General features: G+C 37.4%; 1 long non-coding RNA gene across 2 annotated transcripts; it reads left to right on the top strand.

The window, feature by feature from the left end:
- Positions 1 to 384: 384 nt before the first annotated feature.
- On the top strand, positions 385 to 2,418 carry LOC108957367. Of its 2 annotated transcripts, XR_001983965.2 has the most exons (5): positions 385 to 502; positions 1,015 to 1,066; positions 1,230 to 1,456; positions 2,169 to 2,242; positions 2,357 to 2,418. It is a non-coding gene; the product is annotated as an uncharacterized LOC108957367 (long non-coding RNA). The 2 variants fall into 2 exon arrangements; XR_005550683.1 differs by lacking the exon at positions 2,357 to 2,418 and having other exon boundaries at positions 2,169 to 2,304.
- Positions 2,419 to 19,849: the final 17,431 nt, after the last annotated feature.

The raw sequence follows: 19,849 nt of genomic DNA, 5'->3' as shown, positions 1-19,849 counted from the left end.
CTGAAGCAATTGTTGATGATCGTGAAGCGCTTGATAGGAGAATTGTGGTCCTTTGAAAAGAAAAAGTTAACCAAAGCATTTGCTTGATGATTAGTTGGTGATATATGGATTGTTTACTATTTCCAAAGTAAAATCAAGCAAATTGCTTCGTGGATTCATTGGTGTACCCGGCTATTTTTTTTGTTTAACCCAAATCATGTGTTTTTATTCTCATTATCGAATGGTCAAAGTTAGTTGTCTTTGATGACTTACATATAAATAATAGAAAGTAAGATGCCATTGTTAGGTGGATTGTCTACATTTATTTCAATTGGTGCAAGTTGCACAAAGATGCTTATATGTCAGTCCTATTAATTGTGGTCTGAGTTATAGATATAAAAGGTACAGTACAACTTCAGCAGTTGTCCTCCTTTTTTGGCTTGTTCAACTGACGTGTCTATGGAACATTGCCACACAGGCTAGTTCATGCATCACAACCGAGCTGGCTTATGTTTAAGAATTGGTCAGGTTTTTTCTCTAGTGTGGACTCTTTCTTCATGTTTTCTAACTTCCTGAATGGAATTGGTTGAGAGAGGTTCTACTGGTGAATTTACTACATGAAGTTTAGGATCAGAAGTAAACCAGTATAAGATATTCCATTATCTTCTGCAAGACTCACAGGAAATCTTAGTATTTTTCTTTCAAGGTCTCAGATTGTTTGCTCGTTTCAGACATGTTGCAAAGATGTTTCTGAATTGATGTGATAATGTCCACATTTTGGTGGTTCAATACCTACAAACAAGAGGACGGTGGCATCTTTATGGCCCCTTCTAGTTTTTTGGGTTGTTTGCTCTGCCGTTATCTTCTTTGCTTTTTCTAATCTGGAAACTCTGTCTCTGTTTAGGAGAAAGATCTCTCTTTCCTAAATATTTCCTCCTTTCTTAGTAGTCCACTTTTTCATTATCATGCAGTCTACACTTAATCACCTTCTTAGGCTACTTTTACATCATTCTATAACTTTGCTTTCTTCTGTAGGTAATTGGGGTCATTGATATCAGCAGAACTAAGGAGAAAGGTCTGTGATGAGGTCAGTTAATGCTACTCTTCTTCTGTCTAGGTCACTTGGTTGAAACTTTGCTTCCAACCAAGTGTTGTGTTAAGACCTCCTATCTTGAGCTCTTAATTAGTAATTAGGATTTTTGAATGCTCAGATTGAATATACTAATATTATTCTTTCTATTTGCGTACAGTTGGACGAGCTAAGGCAAATTTACGAGGAACTGCCTGAATTTTTGGAGGAGGTTCCTGTCATTTGAAGTCTCTGATACATCAATTGTAATGTAAGGAGAAATGAGTCCACATAAATGTTTGTCTTGATTGAAGTAGTGCATCCAGGTGACATCTCTGGAGCTTGCGCATATTCCTGACGTGTTTAAGGACAAACATGTTCCATGTATTGTCTATATTCAACAAGTAGGTATGCCAGCATTTTCTTGACCAAATAGTGCTTGTTAAGTTCTATTTGTCTTACCTACATTTTTTTATGTCATTTCTTTTTTTATTTTGATTCATCTGTCTCGAGTATACTATCACTAGATGCTATATGTAGAGGTGGTCAAAATTGATTGCTAGTGCGTCGGGCTTGTAGCTTCTGATCAAAGCAAAAAACTACTACTCAAATCAGATTGAAGGATGAAAAAATTGTCATTTGTTTTTCATTTTCTAACTTTCCAAGGCACTTTGATTGATACTGGAATCTTAATGAAGATTTCACCTCAAGGGTATCTCTAGATCATCCCATCATGTCATCAGCATATATTAAGGATGCAGCAGCTATATAATTGGAATATCGTTAGACCTGAATCAGGATAGCTCCTTGTAGTACCAGTTTTAGCTGGGAAGATTAGACATGTTGCTGCAGATTTTGAAAACTAAACCAATATATTCTACAGTGGTGTCACAAATTTACAGATTAGAAATGAAGTATCCTGACATTAAAGTAAGAAATTCTAGAAACAATAGAAGATTCCTCGGCTGAGTTAAACTTTAGGAAACTTTATTCTTATTATTATGCCAATTTCCCTTGATTCTCTCTCTTATCACTGTAGAATTTTCTTTGGACCTACAGATTAGTTTTTCATATGATTTATCAATTGAAAACTATCAATTATTCATATTTTTATTTTCAGGGTACTTGATGTGCATTCTTGAAGAGAAACCTGATGAAATGACCTTAGCAAGGCTTGAAGATTTTGAATATGTTGTGAGTTCATTCTCCATTAAATGCATAAGTCATCCAATTGCACAATAAGGATGAGGATGAATATGATCTCGATGTGTTTGCTGATTTGGATAATACCAATTATCTGGTATCTAGAAACCAGAAGGATGACTCAATAAATTCACTTATTGACAGTTTCCAGGCCTTGATTGCAATCATTGCTAGCTTGGAAATCATTCGCTGTGAAGTCCCCAAATGCTTGCAACTGGATTCATCGGAGAAGGAGATGGATGTGAGTTCGACATCCGAATTTTTTTAGGTATGCTTTTTAGTCTGATATAGCAAAACTAAGTTTGCTTGTGAACTTAAGAGTGGTTTGGAATATCACAATGCTGGCTTATAACATGAGACACAGCTTTTCCTTAAGATCTTACCTAATGGCGGGACTGAGCAATTGTTGCATAATTTACCCTGAAAATGAAACCAAAAAATGAGACTACAAAAAAAAAAACCTGTAGGAACCTAGAACCGACTCCGTAACCCGTGACAGATATGTTCCAGATTCTTAGTTTTGACAAAGGTTCCAAAAATGAGGTACTTGTAGCCAAGGGTAGGTTCCAGATTACAGACTGAACTTGTACCCATATTTATTACAATGGCTCTCTTTGGATTTAGTTAACGGTAGGGTTTGTAATCTTTATAATTCCCTCTCCTTCATAATGGTAGAAGAACAGCTCAAGTGCCATAACTTGGCATGGAGAGACACTTAAATGCCATAACTTCGGAAATGTATACTTAAGTACCCAGGTTTGAAGTAAAGTGGAACACTTAAGTGCCACTCCTGGCCACTTCGGCCAAAATCCGACCAAATGATCGACCCGGCAATTTTTCGGCGAGTTGGGTGCAAAACAAAACAGTGTCGTTTTGCACGTTGACGTGACGAGAGTGCCAAAACGACGTCGTTTCGTGTACGATGTGTAAATAATTAATATAAAAATTAATTAAATTAAATTTAAACTATTCTAAAAAAATTAAAAACTTAAAATTAAAAAAACTTTAAAAATTAACAAATTAAACTAAAAAAAAAACTTAAAAAATTTTAAATTTAAAAATTTAAAAAATTAAAATTTAAAAAATTAAAATTTAAAATTTAAAATTTAAAAAAACTTAAAATTTAAAAAACTTAAAATTTAAAAAACTTAAAATTTAAAAAACTTAAAATTCAAAAAACTTAAAATTTAAAAAACCTAAAATTAAAAAAATTAAAATTAAAAAAACTTTAAATTAAAAAAACTTTAAATTAAAAAAACTTTAAATTAAAAAAAAAAAAAACTTTAAATTAAAAAAATTAAAATTAAAAAAACTTAAAATTTTAAAATTTTAAGTTTTTTTTTAAATTTAATTTTTTTTTTTTAATTTTAATTTTTTTAATTTTAATTTTTTAATTAATTTTTTAATTTAAAGTTTTTTATTTTTTAAGTTTTCTTAATTTAAATTTTTTTATTTTTTAGAATATTTTAAATAAAATTAAGTTTAAATTTAATTTAATTGATTTTTATATTAATTATTTACACATCGACACAAAACGACATCGTTTTTGTATTTTCGCCACGTCGGCGCGCAAAACGACGCCGTTTTGCACCCAACTTGCCGGAAAATTGACATGTCAGCCATTTAGCCAGATTAGTATTCCACTTTACTCCGAAACCGGCACTTAAGTGTTCCTTTCCGAAATTATGGCACTTAAATATCCTCCGTGTCAAGTCATGACACTCTAAATGTTCCAAACTCTCTTCCTAATTCTAGAGTGATAAAGATGAGTAGTCATCGTCACCTGACAACAATTCATGGGACCGTACGGTGAGTCGACCAAAAGAATATCAACATCCATGGAACCCTTAAAAGACATAACTTTTGTCAAAGGATTCAATGCAAAACAAAAGCTGCTAGAAGATGATGGAAGAAGAATTGTAGCGAGGGAGAGCGCTGAGCTCGGCAGAGCTCCGGCTCAGTTTCTGACATCTCTCAGCCTTTGCTCCGACTACAACGGCTCCACCTGCTCGGCTTCTCGATGTTCGATCGCTAAAGCCAGGTCCTCTCTCTCTCTCTCTCTCTCTCTCTCTCTCTCTCTCTGGTTTTCGGCTTGGGTTCAATGAATCGAGCTGAGCTCTGTTTTTTCTTGAATTTCCAGAGGAGAGGCTTCTTCTTGGACTTTCCTCCTTCTCAGTTTCTCTCGATGTTCTGGACCTTGGTCGTTGCTGATAGTAATGACTCTGAGTGAATAGCTGCTTGAAGATGGCGTATATTAGTTCTTTGATTGGTAGGCGTTCTACCAGTTCGACAGAATGCTTGACTCAGTCATAGATAGTTAATTCCTATTGCATTCCATTTACCTACGTTTTGATGTCCCATTGAAGTTGCACTGCTCGTGTCTTACCGCATTTCCGGTATCAAGTTGATTGAAATGCTATTGTGTGTGCTTTTAGTATGTCAAATACTGGTCACGTGCATTTGATGTTCGCTGTTTATGCGTGCATTTGATGTTTCAACTGACGTTGAAGATATACACGGTTTCTGGTACGGATGACGTACATATGATGTTATATACAAGTTCTTGAGGAGCAAAAATAAGCACAGTGAGGTGGCCATGTACAGTGTTTTATGGATATTGATTTCTCATCAAATTGCCATCGTTTCCAGCCTTGAACATAATAAGGGTGTTTTCTGGTCGCTTTTGTTCACATGGGGAATGTGAGGATTTCAATCTCATTTTGGGAGTGTTTTCTTCATGTGAACATATAAAAAGATGCCGCATGGATGTTACATCTGTTTCCATCGATTTGATGGGGGCGATTCAAGGCTTGAAACACATAAAATTGATAGTATTCCATATTGTGCAGATTCGAGTCAAGTAAAGCCATTAGTTGTCTGGTGTTACTTAAGCGTTCTCAGACCTCCTCAACATGTATATCCTCCATGTAGGTGACGCTTTGGATTCATTATGATTTTATATTTGATTATCACATTCTTATGCTTGAGGCGTGCTTAATTTGTCCTAGTAGCTTGTTGTGCGTATGTATTTGTGCAGTGAATGATATACTTGTATTTGTGGCTGGTGGGGTCTTCGCTTTGTTGAAGTGGTTATTGGCACTTTCAGTTGGGTCAATGTGGGTGTCGCTGTTAATTTTTTCTGATATAGGACATTGCTTTCTTTGAGGTAAAGAAGTTGAGTATTCTGAGCTAAATCTTCAGTGCACCATGTTGACATCTTCTCAGCTTGCCCTTCATGCTTTGAGATTGTAAAAATATCAGCCCTCGTATATTGGTGGTGTAGTTGATCGTTCATCCTTAAAAGATAACATAATAAAATAATAATAATAATAATAATAAATTAAAATTAAAATTAAAATCAAAATAAATTAAAATTTTAAAATTTTAAAATTTTAAAATTAAAAAAATTAAAAAAATGCTAACAACTTACAAGTTTCAATTAGGTAGTTGAGCCTTGAAGAATAGGTTTATCCACTATTGGATGAGGTTGACTCCACATGAAACCAAGCCTTGGGTAAAAATAGTACTTGGCGCAGTTATTGCACTTAAGTGAGAAATTGTGAATCCTAGAATTCATTCTTCACGTTGTGAATTCCCCTCCATCAGCTCATTTTCACTTTGCTTCACCTTAACACCTTTCTTGTTCTCTACGGTGACTAATTCAACCATGGCCATTGGAGAGGTCGTTTTAGGTTCCTTCTTGGCTTCTTTCTTTCAAATCCTATTCAACAAGTTGACTTCTCTTGCATTGTGCCATGTGCAATGGGAAGGAATCAGCACTACCCTGCTCGAGAAGTGGAAGGCAATGCTGGTCACAATTAATGGAGTGCTGGCTGATGCAGAGGACAAGCAACTCAGCGATAACCCTTGAGTGAAGTTGTGGCTGGACGATGTTCGGGACTTGGCCTATGACATGGAAGCCTTGCTTGATGAGTTTGCAATTAAAGCCGCTCAAGTTGAGTTGGAGGCAGAATCCAACACAATTAGAGGTCTGGAGAAATGGAAGTTTTCTTTCTTTGGCCAATTGCGCTCGCTCATGTCTGAAAACAAGGTACAAGAAATCAATGGCAGGTTGAAAACGATTATCACTGGAAAGGCTCATCTAAGCTTGAGAGAGAATATTGCAGACAAACTCAACTACACAAGCAAAAGGGATCCCACCACATCTCTACCGGAACCTCGATTTTTTGGCAGGGAAAAGGAAGAAGCACTTATACTTGAACTGTTGATTGGTGAAGTTGAAAATTCTGATCCCACACTGAGCATAGTCCCTATAGTTGGGATGGGCAGTATTGGAAAGACGGCCTTGGCTCAACGGTTATATAATGATGCCATAGTGAATGGATATTTCGGGAGGAGAGCATGGGTTTGTGTTTAAAATATTTTTTATGTTCTTGACATAACAAAGACTATTTTGCAGTCGATCACTAGCTTATCCTACGAGGGCGAAGACCTTAACGGGCTTCAAGTTAAGTTGAAATACAATCTATCTGGAAAGAAGTTTCTTGTGGTTTTAGATGATGTTTGGAATGGGAACTACGAAAAATGGACTAACCTCTTAAAGCCATTTGAAGTAGGTGCCAAGGGAAGCAAGATCATTGTTACGACTCAACCCCTTCCTATTGTTTCTATAAGAGGAGCTTTGCCATATCCTTTGGAGGAGCTTGATAATTTACAAGCTGATTAGCCTTTCATCCCTTTAGAGCAACAAATTTTGAAAGCCACTCAGATCTTGAAACAAGAGGCAAGCAATTAGCTGAAAAATGTAAAGGATTGCCTTTGGCAGTGAAGATGTTGGGCAGTGCCCTATGTAATAAAAGGAATCTAAATAAATGGGAAGCCATCTTAAATAACAAAATATGGGATCTTCTGAAGGGAAAAAAAGATGAGGTTCTCCCAATTTTGAAATTGAGCTATGCCCATCTTCCCTCTTATTTGAAGAGATGTTTTGCTTATTGTGAAGTATTTTCCAAGGATTATGAAATTGAGGGGAATGACTTGGTACTATTATGGATAGCAGAGGGCTTTTTAGATGGGCAAGAAGCAAAGGAGAATATCTTGAGACTAGGATGGTATCACTTCGATGAGTTAGTATTCAGATCATTTCTTCAACCATGGGTTCATCCTTAACCACTTTGAAGTTCGAGGAGATGTTGGCATGGAAGGATTGGTCTCCGTATACCGGGGGCCAAGAAGAAGTCACATTCTACTGTCTTTACCATCTTGTTGTTCGAAGCTGCCCTTCATTGGTCAGGACATTCGCTTGTCAACTTGATCGCCTCATAAAGCTTGAAATTCATTCATGCCTGTATCTAAATAACTCAACTAGTGTGGTTTGTCTTCCATCTCTCTCTGAGTTATTCCTTGAGAATTGTAACAATGAGATCTTAAAGAACTTGGTAATTATTCCTCGAGAATTGTAACAATGAGATCTTAAAGAACTTGGTAGTTATTCCTCGAGAATTGTAACAATGAGATCTTAAAGAACTTGGTCAAACTAACTTCTTTGACCATTCTCAAAATAAAAAATTTGGCAGAGCTTGTTTGTTTTGATCATGGGTTCATGAGTTGTTTGGTCAAGTAAAGGAGCTTCATATAGGATAGTGTGACAAGTTAACATACTTGTGGCAAGATGGAAATGAAATGCGAAATCATACTTGCCTTCAAAGAATAGTAATCAAAATTTGTCCTCAATTCACATATTTTGTGGCAAGAGAAGGAGAAATAAAGATGTCGTGCAATCTTGAAAGGATGGAATTGAGGGATTACACAAGTTTAGAAAAGCTTCCAAGCAAGATGCAAAACCTCAAAGATTTGTGGATTCAGAATTGTCCAAAAATCATGGGACAAACCATTCCTCTGAATAACTTGATGTCTCAACTTGAATCTCTTGAGATAGGTACATGTGATTCTCTAACATCATTTCCCTTTGCCAAGGGTAGACTTGCTGCTCTCAAGACATTTTATATTTACGAGTGCAATGGAGTGGAGTCACTGGAAGAGATCACCCTAGAATCACTAAGTTCTTTGACTAGTGATTGATGTAAGAATCTCAGAAGCTTACCACAGTGCCTTCACACGCTTTCCCATCTCACTCGTTTGGGAATATATGACTGTTCGGCATTGGAGATAGAGAACTTCCCTCTCCTTCCCTCACCCTGTCATATTTCTGTGTTTATAATTGTCCGAAGATAAAGTTCCTACCAAATCAATGGCATCGTCTTACATCCCTACGGAAGCTATATATTATCAATTGCCAAAATATCAAATGCTACCCCAGAGGAGGTTTCCCTTCCAATTTGCTGCGGCTTACAATTGTAGGGTGCGAGAATCTAAAGCAACTGTGAGAAAATGGGGCTTATGCCTGCTCACGGCCCTCATGTCTCTGGAAATTGATGGCAGCATGGGAGAGGAGGGAGAGAAGGGGTGGTTTCCTTTGGAGGACGAGGATGCATGGAGTCTACTCTTTCCTTCCTCTTTAATTACTCATTAGATAATAGAAATGAGGAACATGGAAAGACTATCGAACGGTCTTCACAACCATCTCTCATCTCTCCAAGATTTTGGGATTGTAGATTGCCTGAAGTTGAGGTACTTGCCAGAGGATGGCCACCCTCACTCCCTCCAATCATTGTGGATAAAAGAATGGGAGATTCTGAAAGATCGATGCTCAAAACTCATTGGCAACTCTTGGCCCCTCATCCAAGAGATATCTCTCATCTACATTGGTAACATAATCCAAAAAATTGAAATTGATCTCACCCGAGCCGTTATAAAAGATCTATCTCTGTTAACTACTTTTTCTTCTTCAGGCAAGTCTTCCAACTTCTTCTATTCTTTCGCTTTCATTTGCAACTGCTGCAATTTGTTCCATCTAAAGTCAGTTTTCTAGGATTTGGGTAAGTTTTTTGGGTTTGAAGACATCATATTCCATTCCGTTCTTCAATTCTATTCTTAATACGGATTGAATTTTTTCCCACGATGATGTTTCACATTGAATTTCCAGAAACCAGCCACTGACATTTGGGTGTGTGCTCACGTCGGCTTTTTCCTTTTCTTTTGGCCAGCAAACCAAGTAGTTGGAAGGATGGGGATGTAGATCCCAAGTTTGACGATATGTCCTCTTCCTAGCATGCAAAGCTACCCAGTGGACACAAAAATTTGCTCTTCGTGAAATACAACTAAAATTCAGAGATGAAAAATTATCATTAGCTGCTTGAATCCCAGCAAGACCTTCCTTTAGTCTTTAATTGCACTACTCGGCAACCTTGATGATATCCTTGTATACTCCAGTTGCATCCATCTCCACTGGTACCTTGGGCCAGCTTTCGATCAGCCTCGGCAGATCTAGGTTGCACCACCAAACCCCTGCAGGCAACCATCTCCCCTGTATAATTTCTGGCCACAATCCCAACAACAGCATTTTTTCGATGTTAGACTCATCAAAGTTAATCTTCACAGAACCTAGCTCAGGTTTACTCCACACACCCTGCCTTTCATCCAGCCAATTATGACATAGCTCTCTTACATTTTTACAGGCAACACACTCCAAAGAGCTTTTCTAATCTGTATGAGTGACAATCTTATCTGGTGATTTACGGTTAAAAGTTATTGCATTTTGAGCTTTCCAGATATACCAACAGATGTAGGCATTCATTCTTAAGAGTTATCAGCCTGTACCAATCATTTGATCTCATGACCTCACATTTGTAGAATATCAAGCCCGAACTAATAAGCCACCATTGCCAGTGATTAGTGGTCTCCCATACGTGTGGGCTAACATAATCATAAGAATTATTCGGCGAAAACAAATTCATCCCGAGGGTCACTTATTTCTGAGAATAGGAAAGTGAAGGGTCCAGTTTCTTGTCTTGTTTATTCTTTTTTTTCTGTTGCTGTCGGGTGGGTATGCATATTATTCTTTTTGTCGAATCACTCTCATTGTTTGTTCCTTATGCAAGAAAGTAATTTTTGTTCGGGACTAATTAATCGTCCTGTTCCAGGATTTTGGATAAGACATATGAAACATGTGGAAGGACCATCAACGGTGGAGGACATAAGATGCGTGGAGTCTCCTGTTTTCTTCCTCTCTAATCTTTCTTTAGATGAGAAATATAAAGAAGGTGGAAAGACAATCAAGTAATCTTCGTAGGCATCTCTCCTCATTTAAACTGTTATATTCTATACGTTGCCGGAAGTTGAGGGAATTGACAGAGGATGTCTTCCCTCCCTCCATGTATTCAACATAACTTGATGTGAGATTTCGAAAGATCGGTGCTCAAAACTCTGTGGTGACTATTGGCACCTCATCCAAGCAATCCCACTCCTAGTAATTGATTGAGTTCAAATTCAATAAGAAGATTTCTCTCCAATGTCTAATTTTGTTCTTCAGGTAATGATTCAGATTTCTTTCAGACTTATTTCTTTCTTACACACTTGTTGTTTCGCTATTGCTGCTGCTCCAGGATCCATTTCTATTCCGAATCCTCAATCCGATGGTAAAAAGTTCATGTTTTTCCATGGACAAGCTTCACCAAAACTTCCACAGACCAACTCTTGAATGTCCAACGTTGACAATTGGGTTGCTCTGTTTTGTTTGACAAGGAAGTATGCAATAAAATGGTTAAAATGCTAACGTGGTACAACAAGTCAACCATTGTTTCATACAAGTGACTATTCCTCAAAACAAATAATGCTTACATGGACTAGCTTACAGTGCTGGAATTACGATGCATGGATGTGCCTGTCTTTATTGATGATATATCTTGAACTCTGTTTGATGCCCAAAAGTTGCTCATCTTTCCACTTACGGAAATGCTCTCTGCTTTGTGAGGATCGTGAAGAGTAGTTGCTCTTATATTGATTTTTTTTTCTCCAATTTCAGTGCTTCTTGTACGTTCTCTTCCTAACTTCTTTTTCTTATGCCCCAGATGAGTGACCTGTATGCTCAACTGTGCTTGTTTTGCAGAGTATCCCGCTAACATCTGTATTTGGCAAAGTCTCTCGGGAGGAGCAAATGCAAATACAGGCGACATGTGCTTATGTTCATCTTTTGCCACTGGGCAAAAGAAAAATAAATACTTTTTTTGCGACATGCTCTAAAGATTAATTTGTATCACGAGGTCTACATTCAAAGTCAAATTAAGAAGCTTTCTTACCTCTAACAATAGCAGCTACTTTAAAGACGCAAAAATAGGATTTAAAACAGTGGTTTTTGAGTTGGAGAATATGACAACTAACTTTGAATCAACCCTTCAATTTACATCCATTTAAATGTGACTTCCGTGTCAGAGTTCACAGTTCATCTTTCTTCCATTTAAATTTCCACAACATCGTACACCCAAAAAAAAAAAAAAATCCCACGCCATCTCATGTAACATTTTCTATTTCTTTGTTTTAAAGGGAAGGCGGAGATGAGCAATCAAGGAGACTATGCTCTGTTACTCTATTGAAAGATTGCAAAAGTTCCACGTCTGCCATGAATTTTGACATGAGATTGCAAAAACGTTATCCAAGATCACTCGCGACCCAATTATCTCGGGTAGGCAAGTCTCCTCACCCTAACCCCTCCAAGTTGCCAAAACTCCCGTCATAAGCAAGGTAAGATACAGGCACTTCCATCGCTAATGGATTATCATTGTGACCTCCCGTTTGTGGAATATCAGTTTGTACCATTAGGCCGCCATCACCGGTGATCAATGGTACCCCATTCTCCTAGATTAACAAAATCATTAAGTCTATCCTTTTTTAGGTTTGGAATGGAAAGTACCCTGATATGTCTTGTTCGGTTTTTGTTGCAGTAGGGTGAGCATGAACAGAATTTGTTTGTCTAATTACTCTCCGTAATAATTTTACTGGGGCTATCTGATTTTTGTATTCCAGATTTTTTAACTATTCCCATTTTCAGCAATGTAATGTTATAACTTTGTGAATTTGTACAATACAATCCCCTTCCACACCTACCATTACAAGCACCATCAAAATTGATTAAGTGGCCAAATTCCACATGAGCCATAAATGTGGTGTCACATTGACAAATGTAGAATAAAACAGAGTGAAATACACTCAACTACTTTTTCTATGACCAATAAATCTTACATGTCTAAAAGGAGAGATTTGTATGTCCGCTTAAAACGTTAGGTCAGTAACGACCAAAAAAATTTTAGGTCATCTTTTTATGCAATCGATCACAACATGACAAAAATATCACTAACTTCATTGTTTTCTTCAAGAACATTTAGTATTTGGTGATTGGTTTGGCGGGTAGAACACTAGGCACTATTTGCGCTTGAAAAGAAAAACAAGCACCATGAGGGTTCATGGATATTGTTTTGCTGGGAACGGTTAAAATCTTTTATTCAGAGTCTAATCTGTAAATTGCAAATCATGGAAGTAATCCTTGGGGCCATGTTAACTAGTGCTTCAAGCAAAAGAACAATTGCCATTTTCATTGCATTATCTATCTGCGATCGGAAGGAGACAATTCATTACAAATATGTTTTTATTTAAATATTTAACTAATGTACTGGGACATGTTAATGAAATCCTAATCATTTAAGTAGATATCAAGCGCATCCATTTATTTTTGCCCCAAATCTAAAATTTATACATCAAATTTCATGACACGTGTCACTAGACCCATGAATAAGGGAAGATAGGTAGGGTCTCAAGAACTATGGTACTTTGAAATGAAAGAAAAACGAACCCTATCATGTCTTCTAGCGTTGGGTGGGCAGTTAAAGATTATTCCATAGGCCTGAGGTCCATCGCCTAATCATGCACCGCCCATCATCGATCATGCGCGAGTTGCTGCTTTTCAACGGTGGATAGCCCATCATAGCGCGGAGCAATGGCTAGTAGCGTGGACCTGAGGCCTACCGGATAATTCAGCCCTTGAGGACATAAGTGAAAGAGAGAGAGCATGCTAGGAAGGTGGAGGGGTGGATCTAGAATGGTGAACGCTTTTACAGCAAGGCAGCTTCCAACCCAATAACACATTTTAACATGAGAAAATAATTACAATACCGAGAAACATGAGAAAATAATTCCAACCCACTCCTGAAATGAAATCTTCCACATCCCGTCCCTTTTAGAATGTGGGGTTTGAACCCCAACCTCCTCCTTTCAAGTTGGAAGGGTGGCCACACTGAGGGTGAACGCTTTTACAATGAGCGAGCTTCCAACCCAATAACACATTTTAACATGAGAAAATAATTACAATACCGAGAAACAATATAGAATGTGATTCTTTTTAATCAAGATATTTAAATCAGATAAGAAATATGCAGAAAAGAGAATAGCGTAATTTCTATGTATTTTATGATGAGGAGTACGCTAGCCTATTCATAGAAATTTACAAAATGACTATCTACAATAGCAAAATTGAACAAATGCTCGTTCACATGATGTCCAAATGATTAAATTAATTTTTTGACAATCAAAAACCCTAAACCGGTTTGACAAATTTACCCCAAATTGGTACACTTGTGACAAATTTACTCTCTATTAATTTTCGTTAAATTTTACTGTCAAATTATTAAGTTAAATGACACGTGAGAGTTGACTAGTATACCAATTTAGGATTTTACTCCCTATTTGTCACAGTTTACAATTTTTGTGATTTTTTTTGTGGTATTAATCCAATTTAACACAAGATATATTTGTTACAAATGTATGAGTTTGGGATTTTTTGGGGTCGAATAAATTAGTTTGAGGTAAATTTGTCATAGATATACCAGTTTATGATTTTTTTTTATGGTTAGTTAGGGTAAATTTGTCACAGATGTACCAGATTAGGGTTTTTCATGATCAAAAAAATGGTTTGAGATAAATTTGTCACACATGTACCATTTGAGGTTTTTCACGGCATTAATCCTTTAAAGTGAGAAATTAAATTAAATTTTTATATGTCTCCTCAATAGCCTCCTAAGTTCATAATTCCAGGTCAACCAATGTATGATTTAGATTCTTTTTCACAAAAAAAAAAAAAAATGGACACTTGGATCGCACCTAAAAGTGAGTCAACTCTCTCGTATTCGTTGACTCCCCCTTCTAAGTTATAATTTGCGACCAAAAATTTACATCTCTGATGTGGGGAAATTGAAGCACTTGGAGCTCCAACTAGACCAACGGGACAAGAGTAATGTACCATGGACAAGGAGTTGAGCATCAACCTCATTTGGAGCATTACGAAGGTTTTAACGCATCTCATATGCTCAAGGATAGAGAGAGGAGCACCCACGACGGTAATACTAATACCCGAACCTCTATCAAGTGTAACCACTTGCTATCAAATTCGATCACCTGGTAAAACTATTGTGTGCATTACAACTCAATTCATATAAGATAGTCATATCTACTTGTTTTAAATAGGGATTGGAGCTTTGCACCAATGTTTTCAAACTTGGGCCAATCAGAGAACCGGTCAGGTTGCCACTTTGTGGTCCAAGTAGTTGGACCGCCGTGAACCGGTGATGATGTCATGAGCAAATAATTATAAATAGATAATGTTTTCTTGATTGCACATACTTTTTTCAGTTTTGGGTAGAGCAATATTTTTTGATTGAATGATTCCATAAAATCTAAAGGAAATCTACATCAAGAACGTTATAGTCTCCGAATGTGCTTGATATATGGTCACTGAAATCTTTTTGCAACAGCTTGAAATTAACAAACTATCTAATATTTTTTTCACATGAAATGAAAAATCTTAAAAAAGAAATTATTAAAGTGAGACCAAGCAACGAAACGAGAGGATGAGTTTATTGATTAAATAATATGTAAACAAAAATACGTTTGAGATTTGAATCTAGACCAATCATCGCATGATAAATTTTTGGATAAGGACAACGACGCACAAGTATCTGAATTATTACCTTTTTTAATCAAGTATCCTCATTTTTATTTTTATTTTGCTTTCAGTCAATTAACTCAACATTTCAAATACAGGTCAAGGCTTCCATTTAAACCGTGGTCCAAAAATGTTGATACGATGCGAACACTGTCAAATAGTCCCTAACTGTCCGTATGAGCGTCTAATATGGTACCTTGAGATGCTGCTAGGTCAGCTGAGATTTATTAGATGCTAGGACCATCTAAGTCAGCATACTTTTTCCCTCTTCATCACTCAATATGTGTGATAAGGAGTGACATCAGCTATTATGTTCTTTAACTTATGCTAAGTAAACGAGTCACATCAGTAAAATCACATAACATAACAAGTTATTTAGCCGATGCCTCAAATTGAGATTATTGATTGAAAAAGAAAAGTTCAGGCCCTCGATTGTAAATTGAACAAAAGCTTAGGTGCTTGCGATGTCATTATTCTTAACTCTTAAACTGATCTAAGAATAACATCTCGAGGAAATGTTGTCTATGAAGATGACTATAAGCAGCAGTGCTGATGGCAACGGCATGTCCGTGGCCATAGGACAGTGGTGCTCTCTCTGGCCCCGTTCTTGCTTCTTCTTCTTCTTCTTTCTTTTCTTTTTTATAGTTCTTGCTTCTTCTTTTTCTTTTTCTTTTTGCTTCTTTTTTTTTTCCTTTTATTGAACTCAAATTTGAAAAGATACATGAAATCCTAGACATAATTCTAATAGACAAGTGCAAGAGAGATTATTGAATGAAAAATCACAGTACAATTGAGCATGAAAAGAGGTGAACGAAAATTATAGTAATTTTCAATTTTAAGCATGGAATGTAATGCATGGGGAAATTCTACTAGTAATGGAAAAACATAGGCATTCACATAGAGATGGAAGAGGAGGGATGTGAGAAGTGAAGCAGCAATGCCAATTTGCATCGTGCGAAGTCTATCTTTTCCATTTGCTCTCTTTCGCATCTGCTTCACTTTCTAGACAAAAAGTACATGAAGTTTAGTAAAGTCTCAGTCTTCCTGAGTTTATGGTTTACTCACATGATAAGAGCACTTGTGGACAGAAAGCATTCTTGAAAGTCTTGGTCTTCCTGAGTTTATGGGTTATTCACGTGATAAGAGCACTTGTGGACAGAAAGCATTCTTGAATGTCTTGGTCTTTGCTTACACTTTTTGGTAGGTGAAAGTCTTGGTCTTCTTGGAATTTATAGTTCTCTCTCTGTTAGATCATTATCACTCAGCTTCACCTTTAGTCCCCCTGCTTAAATAGTATTCTCCTCCTGCTCGTCTAAACCTAGCGCTCGTGCTTGTTGGATTGCTGTCATTGAGCTAATTCCATTCATCGATCTGCTCCCGGAAGTTTGCTCGAAACAGGTAAGAGACATCTATCTACTTGCTCTATTTTTCCCTCGGACTGATGCACCCGGAACTTCACTACCGAAAGCATCTAGTGGGCATTTATTGAAGAAATTAAAGAAGACACGATTTAACGAGGTTCAGCAATGTGCTTACGTCCTCGGGTAATCCTCTCTCAAAGTTTTCTTTTTTGTCATATCACCTTTTGAGAGGGACTACCATTTTTATTGATGAAGTACGGGAAATAAAGGCAATTCCCAAAATTACAGAAATAAAACGAATCTACATAATTTCTTCCCATATCAAAACCAATCTAAATATTTTCTTCCCAAATAGAAGAGTCGGCATCGATCACGCCAACACTCCCCCTCAAGTTGGACCAAAGATATCATCAAAGGTCAACTTGCTCACTATCTCTTGAAATGGCCCCTTAGGAAGAGCTTTGGTGAACACATCCGCCAGTTGTTCTCCACTTCGGATATAAGTTGTCTCAATGGTTTTGTCTTGAACCTTTTCCCGTACGAAATGGCAGTCCACCTCAATGTGTTTAGTCCTTTCATGAAACACAGGGTTTGAGGCAATGTGAGTAGCAGCTTGGTTGTCACAAAATAATTTTGTTGGTGAATCTGAAGACCTACAACCCAATTCCTGAAGAAGCAATTGTAGCCAAACAATTTCACTAGTAGCAGATGCCATTGCCCGATACTCTGCTTCAGCACTTGACCGGGCAACTACAGATTGTTTCTTACTTTTCCATGTGACAATGTTACCTCCTACGAACATACAGAATCCAGAGGTGGACTTTCGATCATGAGGGCTTCCTGCCCAGTCTGCATCAGTATATCCAACTATTTCTGTGTGACCATTGTTCTTCATCAATAAACCTCTCCCTGGCGTGGCCTTTAAGTATCTCAACAAATAATCAACTAAACACATATGTCCTTGTGTAGGATTTTGCATGAATTGACTCACGAAACTAACGGCATAAGTAATATCAGGTCTAGTAATAGTTAAGTAGATTAATTTGCCGACAAGACGCTGAAATCGACCCACATCTTGCAAAGGAGAGTCATCTGAAACCATTTTCTTGTTATAGTCCATAGGAACACTAGCTGGTTTTGCACCTATCTTACCAGTCTCCTTCAATAGATCCAAAACATATTTTCGCTGTGAAAGGAACAAGCCTTTGTTAGAATTTGCCACTTCAATACCCAAGAAATATTTCAGTTGTCCAAGATCTTTAATATCGAACTCCTGGCGCAATTGAGTTTTGAGCACATCAATCCCTAACTGATTACTTCCAGTGATGACAATATCGTTGACATATACAAGAAGTACCACAAGACCGTTTTCATCAACCTTGGTAAACATAGAGGAATCTGCTGCTCCTCGATTATATCCAAACTTAAGAAGAGAGGTGCTAAGTTTTCCATACCAAGCTCGGGGGGATTGTTTGAGTCCATATATAGACTTCCTGAGTCTACACACCATCCCTTCTTCTCTTTGTAAGCGATGCCCAGGCGGAAGATCCATGTAAACTTCCTCTTCGAGATCACCATGAAGGAATGCATTCTTCACGTCCATTTGAAATAGAGGCCACCCGCAATTGACTGCAACCGACATAAGAACCCTGATAGTATTCATTTTTACAACGGGAGCAAAAGTTTCCTTGTAATCAATACCATACGTCTGGGTGTATCCCTTAGCAACCAACCTGGCTTTATACCTCTCTACCGAGCCATCACTATTATATTTAACTTTATAAATCCAGCGACACCCAACGGTCGCTTTCCATCGAGTAAGCGAACTACTTCCCAAGTATTATTCTTATCAAGTGCCTGTAGCTCATCTTTCATGGCTTCAACCCATATAGGCCGCTTGTTGGCCTCCTCAAAATTATTAGGTTCTATAGTCTCTTCAAGAATAGATAAAAAAAACCAACAAAATTAGGAGATAACTTCTCATAGCCAATGTGATTCTGGATGGGATACTGTACCGTATGATAAGTGGTGAAATCCCGAAGTCGTGTTGAGGGTCTAGACACACGGGTAGATCTCCGAACAGGAGCAGGTTCGAAAATAGTGGGAACCAATTCGACAGCTGTTTGATCCGAAGCTGTCCTTGGTGCGGGCATTGATTCGGAACTATCATTGCTGATTATTTCTTCAGTCTCATCTAATCCTTCGAGGTCATTCCGTGGGTTACTTTCAATTCCAAGCCCATTGTTCAACTCATTAACCATCGGAAGAGGAGCTAATTCAACTGTCAACTCATTGTACTCCCCCTGAATTGGACTCCTGGAATGAAAAAACATAGTAGATTCATCAAATGTAACATCACGTGATATATACATCCGCCTAATGGTTGGATCAAAGCACTTGTATCCTTTTTTTGTTGATGAATAGCCCATGAACACACACTTCTTAGCACGAGGGTCAAGCTTACCACCGCTTCGAGAGTGCACATAACATACACACCCAAAGACTCTTAAATGCAAGATATTAAGTTTGCGCCCGTAAAGAATTTCCATAGGCGTCTTGTAACCCAAAACACGACTAGGGAGTCGATTAATAAGATAACAACTAGCTAAAATAGCATCGCTCCAATAAGTCTTTGGCATGCCTCCAGAAAATAATAAAGCTCGAGTCACCTCAAGAAGGTGTCGATTCTTTCGTTCTGCCACCCCATTCTGTTGAGGTGTATCTACACATGAAGTTTGATTGATAATGCCCAAGCTGCTCAAATAAGATTGGAAGGTCTGATTGGAATACTCTGTACCATTATCAGTGCGTAAGACTTTTATGCATGTTTTGAATTGATTCTGAATCATGCTACAAAATTCCTGAAAAATAGTGACCACATCACTTTTAGCTTTGAGAAGGTAAAGCCAAGTAGCTCGCAATTTGTCATCAATAAAAGAAACAAAATACTTAAAACCATCTCTTGAATCAATTGGAGCACTCCAAACATCCGAATGTACTAGATCAAACACTTCAGAAGCTAAATTAGAGCCTTGAGGAAAAGGTAATCTATGTTGTTTAGCATAATGACAAGAGTCACAAGTATTGCAATTATGAAATAAATTTTTATCAATAGCTTGCAACACACGGTCAGAAGGATGACCCATGCGCATGTGCCAAAGTCTTGAAGCATCCATCACATTCTTCCTTGTCATCAAGGCATTTATATGATAATCAAGGACGTAGAGGCCATTTTGTAGCCGTCCTTCACCAATCGTCTTCTTGGTACTGCAATCTTGAAACAACACCTTTGAAGGAGAAAAGATAACATTGCAATTTAATTCTTTAGTGCACTTGCTTACAGAGAGTAAATTAGAAGACAAATCAGGCACAACTAAAACATCTGGT

The sequence above is a fragment of the Eucalyptus grandis genome, chromosome 4 (assembly GCF_016545825.1).
Source record: "Eucalyptus grandis isolate ANBG69807.140 chromosome 4, ASM1654582v1, whole genome shotgun sequence".
Taxonomy (NCBI): Eukaryota; Viridiplantae; Streptophyta; class Magnoliopsida; order Myrtales; family Myrtaceae; genus Eucalyptus; species Eucalyptus grandis.
Note: the sequence above shows the minus strand (reverse complement) of the source record. Positions and strands in the feature narration are given on the sequence as shown.